Below are 7,057 nucleotides of genomic sequence, written 5' to 3'. Positions count from 1 at the left end.
CATGCATGAGGCCCAACATCAATTATAGGATGCACAAAAGTTCTTACAAAAAGTAAAAAGTTTAAACCAAATATCCAAATATATATAACATGCTTCTAGCCTTTACTATCAAGACACCGTTTAACAAAGCAAGTACACTATATTGCATTAATTTCACCTTTGCAACATAAAAAAATACTATACTCGGCCAGTACAAAATCAAATAAATACACTACATGCCCCCATAAGCTAAGTCCTTCTCACAAGATACAAGGAACCTATCAGACATGCCAAAAACATTACAATGCATAGGTAATACTCTGCATTACCATACTTAGGCTGGAAAATATCTAATTTGTATTTAATCATTATGTTTTTAATTGGATTAGTACTTAACTTGTATTCGATATTAACTTTACTTGAACTGCTTCATAATGGAAGTTCAGGTACACCTCATTGTCGCAGACTCTCCACAATGTATGTTGCATATAGGTCCCTGTAAAACGACAAGTCAAATCTCAGGAACTTAGTCTTATCAAGCTAAAAAGTATCAATTATATATATACCATATTCATAATCACTAAAACTTAAAGTGTTGAGCTCATTTACATTGAGTGTCTTATAACTTCAACAACAGTTGATGCAGGAAGGAATGCATCCACAACAACTTCTTTGTTTTCATTTTTCTTGTCTATACACTGTCAAGAAAAACTCAAGATAGAAGGTGTAGAAAAATATATAGCTTTAATCAAGGCTTATAGCTTACAAAACTTTAACTATTAATGGTATTATATCAGAAATAAAATATATTCAGTATAGTAGCATTCCTGTTAAGCAAAGGATACAATCTTCAAAGAAGCACCAAATCTCTTGTAAATGATGAGGGGCAAACATCTGAGATGTCCTTGTAATGACAAAACTTGGGATCATCAACACAAACAACAATTATCTTGTCATCCTTTTCTCCCTGTTCATGGTATTCAGGTTACAATATATAAAGAATTTTAGTTAGGCCAACCTGTGAGAAACTTGACGTACTAAAAGTACCCAAGGATTGTTTCCACTACACCAAATTATAGATACACACCTGATCAATCATAGGCATCAGACCGATTGCTCTAGCACGGAGAAAACATCTCGGTAGAACAGGTTCCTGTTGATTTTCACAAAATGTAAAGTTCTTAATCACAGATATCTAAAAGTCGATACTTGTATTTCAATAACACGATGCATACAAATATTTGTGGGTATGGATTCAATCAACCTAAAAGCAATTGAGAAACATCAAATGATCTACAAATGAAGGTCTAAAGCAATACATGAGAGAGACACAAATGAGTGACACTTATTACTAATGGAAGCTGTGTTACCTGCATGAGTACCAGTACATCCAATGGATTATTATCCACACACAGTGTTCGTGGAATGAACCCATAATGATTAGGATAAACACTTGATGAGTACAAAATTCGATCAAACCTACATATAAATCATGGGATAAAAATTAGTAACCCTAAGATGGAATAGAGTATACACATAGAAATAATGTAAAGAAAGGAGCAACTAGAAGAGCAATAATGTAAAGAAAGGAGCAACTAGAAGAACCTAAATTTTCAACTCACAAAGAAAACAATCTTACCTTGATCAGACCAGTCTTTTTATCAAGTTCATACTTCACTTTACTTCCCTTACTAATTTCCACAACCTAGAGTATCAAAGAAAACATTTTAGTCTCCTAAATATCAAAGAACATAAAACATTTAGCCAGTGACCAAACATCAACCTTTGAATATCAATATCAATATCAATTTCTTAATGCTAGGCCCCAACCTTTTGATTACAAACATGTAATTATAAGAATTTGAATGATATGATAACACAATTTCATATCCTCACTCTAATTGTCTCTCGCTTTCTCTATTACATTCATGTTGCTTTCAAATGATTGTGAAGAGTGTTTATATATCAACCCCAACCCTTGTGAATGATGTCAGCCAAGCTCAAGGTGGCACAAAACCCAATGCCTTGATGAAATATGTAGTTGGACAAATTTGTAGGTAGAATCACCTAGATTGAATGTGTAGATGTTAAATTGCATGTGGTGAATGCTTAAAAAAACACTCTTGGGTCTATTGTATCATGTGATGTGTTCCTTTGTTGCTACAAACTTTTAAAAGATACTACAACTTATGAACAATAAAATTGAGTGTTAGTTTGCTAAGCCCGATGAGGTTCAAACCAAGTTATGGCTTTTTGGTTATTAGAATCTCCTAAAAAGTAAAGGAGCATTGCAGAACATATATTCCAAACCATGAGGTGAGATATGCAACTGCAGTTCAATGTAGTAGGATATGTTTGCATTAAACAATGACTAGAAACCAGTAAACAAACAAATTGAAAGTATAATATTTTTGGTTGAAAGCAAAATCTTTAGGGGAAACCTGACATAGAATTCTATTCAGACAATATCCCAAAGAAAACTTTCATCATATAATGAATGTTAAATAGAAAGTCTGCCAACTTTTAGCATTGTCTCCAAAAAAAACAAGGTTTTCCCATATACATCCAAGATTCCAAACAAGGGAGAAAACTAGGATTTCCTTGAATTTGAACATTTTTTCCATTCTCAATAGCCATTGGGGACAATTGCTTGTTAAGGTTTTGCACTAGTTTAATATGAACCATAAAGTAAACATAACAAAATCTTCTGTATATGTCTAAAGGTCTGTGATATAAAGGTGACATAAGAGTGTGATCTAGTTTCATATCCCCCTAACTATAGTAGGGTTGCTTATAACCCCAACGAAGTTAACATGTGGTGAGGCTGTGGGGTTCTGGTTATAATTTAATGGCAATGAGTGAAGTAGGTCATAATAGCAGCAAACATATGGTAAGATTGTGCAGTTATGGTTTTGGTGAGAGAGTGTGATCAATTCTTATCCTGCATAGTGGAAAAGGCATCCCATAACATCACTACAACATGTCAATAATGTCCCATTCAAGTCACACATATTACTATCGTCCTAGAGTCCACCCCATCAGACTTAGCGACAACATCCCTCCTTGTGGGTTTGAAGTATTTCATGTGAAAATAATACCCACAAGGTTGGTGTTGTAACATAATCTAACAGGGTGGATCCCAGGATACAAATGGAATGGGCAACATGGTTTTCATATAGCATAAAGAGCATCACACATACTACTATTACCCTGAAGTCCACCCATCAGACCTAGTGACAACATCCCTCCCTGTGGGTTTGAAGTAGTCAAAAGCCAAATTGAACCCACAAGCTGCCACCAAATCTAACAAGATGAATACTTATGTAACAAGAAGCATGGTTTCAATAGAGCATATAGAACATCACCATTGGATCATACTACCTTAAAGTAGAACAAAGAAAATAGGTTTGTGTAGTTACGATTGTGGAATAAGAATGTGATCCTTGCAAAAAACCAAGGGAACGAAATATAATACAATCCATGCTTACCCCCACACAGTATTTGAGGAGATTTGTTATCTCAAATTTACCCAAGAGAACAAAAAAGAATGTGGTCCAAAAGGATTCAAGGATTGAGAGCTTCTTACTTTCTCTGGGATAGGTGTAGGAAAGCGGAGTTATGAGATTGGAAGACCGAGAAAATCCTTTTTGGTTTGTTGGTTGTGTTAGTTGTCCTCTATGGTTCTGAGGTTTCAGGGAGTAGCATGTCGAACCACAAGTGAAGACAATTAGAAATAAATCAAACACATCTAATTACTAGTAATCTCAAAGTCATATCAACAGTCCCCTATGAGATCCTTTTAGCAGGCCGATATGTTTTTTATGGCAGCATCAGTGATAATTCATTTGTTAAGCTACTTAAGAAAGGTAGAAAATATGGCTAAGCATCGCTGGCCCAAAATGGTTGTGGAGGAGGAATTAAACTATAGGAAGAAGACTTGGAAGAAGTAAAACAACAAATGGATGGACAAATGCAACATTAATTTGCAAAAAAGTCCTAATACTAATGAGGAGATAAAAAATTTGGTGTTAGAAAAATTTAGTGATGTCATGCGAACAAAGCAGACTGGACAAAAATGTACACTATGTCAAGAATTCAACCGTAGGTGGAAGCATAAGGAAAAAGCCATTTGCTGGCTGCAACTAAAGAAAAGGTTAAAATTTTAATCATGCAGTTGAGTACCAGTTCTCATCATCTTAGATGTGAAATAGGTAGATGGACAGTCCCCATGGAAGATTGGGAAAAAGAACTTGCACCTTTTGTAACAAAGGGTTGGTTGAAATCAAATGGCACTTCATCATTGAGTGTGCTGCTTAAGAGGATATTGTTATTTGGTTCAAAAACAATTTGAAAGTGGACAATTTGAATTAGCTATTTGATAAGACAAGACTTCACAAAACAATGTGTTTCTTGATCAAAAGTCATAATGAAAAAGATGACATCCAAAAAGAATTAAAAAATGTATTAATTTTGTCTCTTGCTCCCTTAAATCTCTGGTAGACATCATTAAAAAACTTTCATTCATTTGTGCTTACCCCACATGGACTTAAAAGCCTCCCAAACAATTAAATTAAAATTGGGAATAAACATGGAAATAAAATAACTATTTCGTTTCATTAAAAAAAGACCAGATATAAAATCAAATTCAAGAATTACTCTTTATCAACAATGTGAATAGCGGCTACCAAATCAACCTGCAGATAAATGAAAACCATATTAGGGCTGCTAGAAAATTTTAATTATAAAAATTTCAGATATATAAAAATAAAAAAGAAATTATATTTTCACTATGAGCTGAAAAGACGAATTATATTTTCAAATATGAAAATCAAACTAATTTTCTTTTAAACACAAGAATCATTATTCTTTAACCTATAATTCGGGCTGAAGAATTGACCACGGTAATTTCTTGCGATAACTAACAACCGCAGTCTGCAAATCCTCTCCACCGATTTCATTTTTACGGAGCTTGGTAAAATCTGCCAAAGAATTAAATTCTGGATTTTTTTCGATGTAGATATCTTTCCCATTTTTATCTTTAATCGATTCAAACCAATTCGAAAATGCTCTTACCACAAGCAACTTGATCAACTAGAAGAGCATTAATGTAAATAAATGAGCAACTAGAAGAACCTAACTTTTCAACTCACAAAGAAAACAAGCTTACCTTGATCAGACCAGTCTTTTTGTTCAGTTCATACTTCACTTTACTTCCTTTACTAATTTCGACAACCTAGAGTATCAAAGAAAACATTTAGCCAGTGACCAAACATCAACCTTTGAATATCAATATCAATATCAATTTCTTAATGAATATTTGCAATGAAAGTACGGTGCTAAAGTTCAATTGTTTAATTAAATCCTAAGAATCATTTCATAGGTCAAGAAGTATGCAAATAACTATGGCTACCGCCAGGATCAAGTAACAACTTAAACATTGAATGATGGGAAGGTTCTCCAGCCAAAAACAACATGTTTATGGAGCATATTTTCAAGGAGATTTATTTAGAGAATCATTTATTCAAGAATAACATTTGCCAAAGAATTTTAACAGGAGCAAGGCATACAACCCCAAAGAGTAAAGAAAGAAAGAATTAAGTTACACAATGCAATATGTACTTACACAATTAAAAACTGTAGGATCTCCAGGTCCTACATCCAGATGTTCAACATAATTCCCGTCTTACAGGTACATGAGAAACAATAGTAAAATGCACTTCCTTCCTGCTCTAAAAAGAAAATGTGAAGATACCACAAGAGAACACCCATATTTTTTTAAAACCACACAATTATTGGAAATCAGGGGACAACAAAAGGGAGTTAGATTCTAGGAATCCCATACAGATTTGCAGTAAAAGTTGTTTATTAGCAACCATAAACCATTAGAAGATAATGGTATACATATAGTGTAAATACTCCTAGCCTTCAACTTATTCATACATATGAATTATAGCAGGCAAACATTGAGTTATCATTAGCATACACAATTGTGACATTATCCACACCATCCAACATCACCCTATAATTGAATGCTACTAAAATAAGTCTGTATATGCAAACATCTTAATGTGCAAATATCTCAGCTAGAGTATTAATTAGATGTTTGTATAACCATAAATGAGCAAAAAGCAGATGGACCTTACCAATCTCAAGATCATGCCGAGGATGTGCAGCAACAAACCTCTGAGACAACGGTGAAAGAATTATTTCATTCAAAGGTGGATGAGGAGGGTGTGAATCCTTAGTTCCGTTTCCTGCAACATTGGTACTGGGGGTAGTCATGGTTGAATCCTGTGACATGAGCTTCTTTGTTTCACCTATTTTGGCTTTGAAGAAAGACGCTTAAGTAGATTCCCTGTTCAACCAGTGGAAAGGGAAACAAGTAAACCCAAGCCTCTGATTACACTTTTGATTAACAAAAACCAACCAATGATTGAGCTTAAATTTAAATAGATCCTGCATGGAATAATAGTATTTCATATATGTCATTACCCACTGATTGATACAAGAAGCATATTCTAAGTATTTACTTTCAATAAATAGTGAGTAATAAAGAAAATGATGTAACTAATTGAGCTGAAAATTTGTAATTGCCAAGCAAGAGGGGAAATGAGGAGGTCCAAGTCATAATTATGCACAAAACAATTAAACTTTCATGATCCAATTAAATATATGGTACATGTCATTACCTGCTGAGATGCAAAATTGTTCATACACGTTGCAAGTTCTAAATATATATTTTAAGTTTATACAAACAGGGCAGAAAACAAGTAAAAAGAAATAAACTGTAACTAATTTAGCTGTAAATGAATATACTTCATAATTGACAAACAACAAAAGAAACAAGCACATCTAGGTCATAATTACATGCAAAACAATTAAAGTTTCATTTCATATTTCTGACTACCAATGCCAAGAAGATCGACGATTATAAATTATAATGACTTTACTATTTGGAAAACTCTTCGATATAAATATAAAATATGATCCTCTTTCAACAAGATTTGATTTTACAAAATGATTTGCTGAATAATAAAGAAGCTACATGTATATGATCTGGATGGAAAAAGTGCAACAA

The 7,057-nt window shown here is 33.5% G+C and overlaps 1 pseudogene; it reads right to left on the bottom strand.

The window, feature by feature from the left end:
* Positions 1 to 328: 328 nt before the first annotated feature.
* Positions 329 to 6,261, bottom strand: LOC131076705 (soluble inorganic pyrophosphatase-like; annotated as a pseudogene).
* Positions 6,262 to 7,057: the final 796 nt, after the last annotated feature.

Source organism: Cryptomeria japonica, chromosome 10 (genome assembly GCF_030272615.1).
Source record: "Cryptomeria japonica chromosome 10, Sugi_1.0, whole genome shotgun sequence".
In the NCBI taxonomy this organism is placed as follows: domain Eukaryota; kingdom Viridiplantae; phylum Streptophyta; class Pinopsida; order Cupressales; family Cupressaceae; genus Cryptomeria; species Cryptomeria japonica.
Note: the sequence above shows the minus strand (reverse complement) of the source record. Positions and strands in the feature narration are given on the sequence as shown.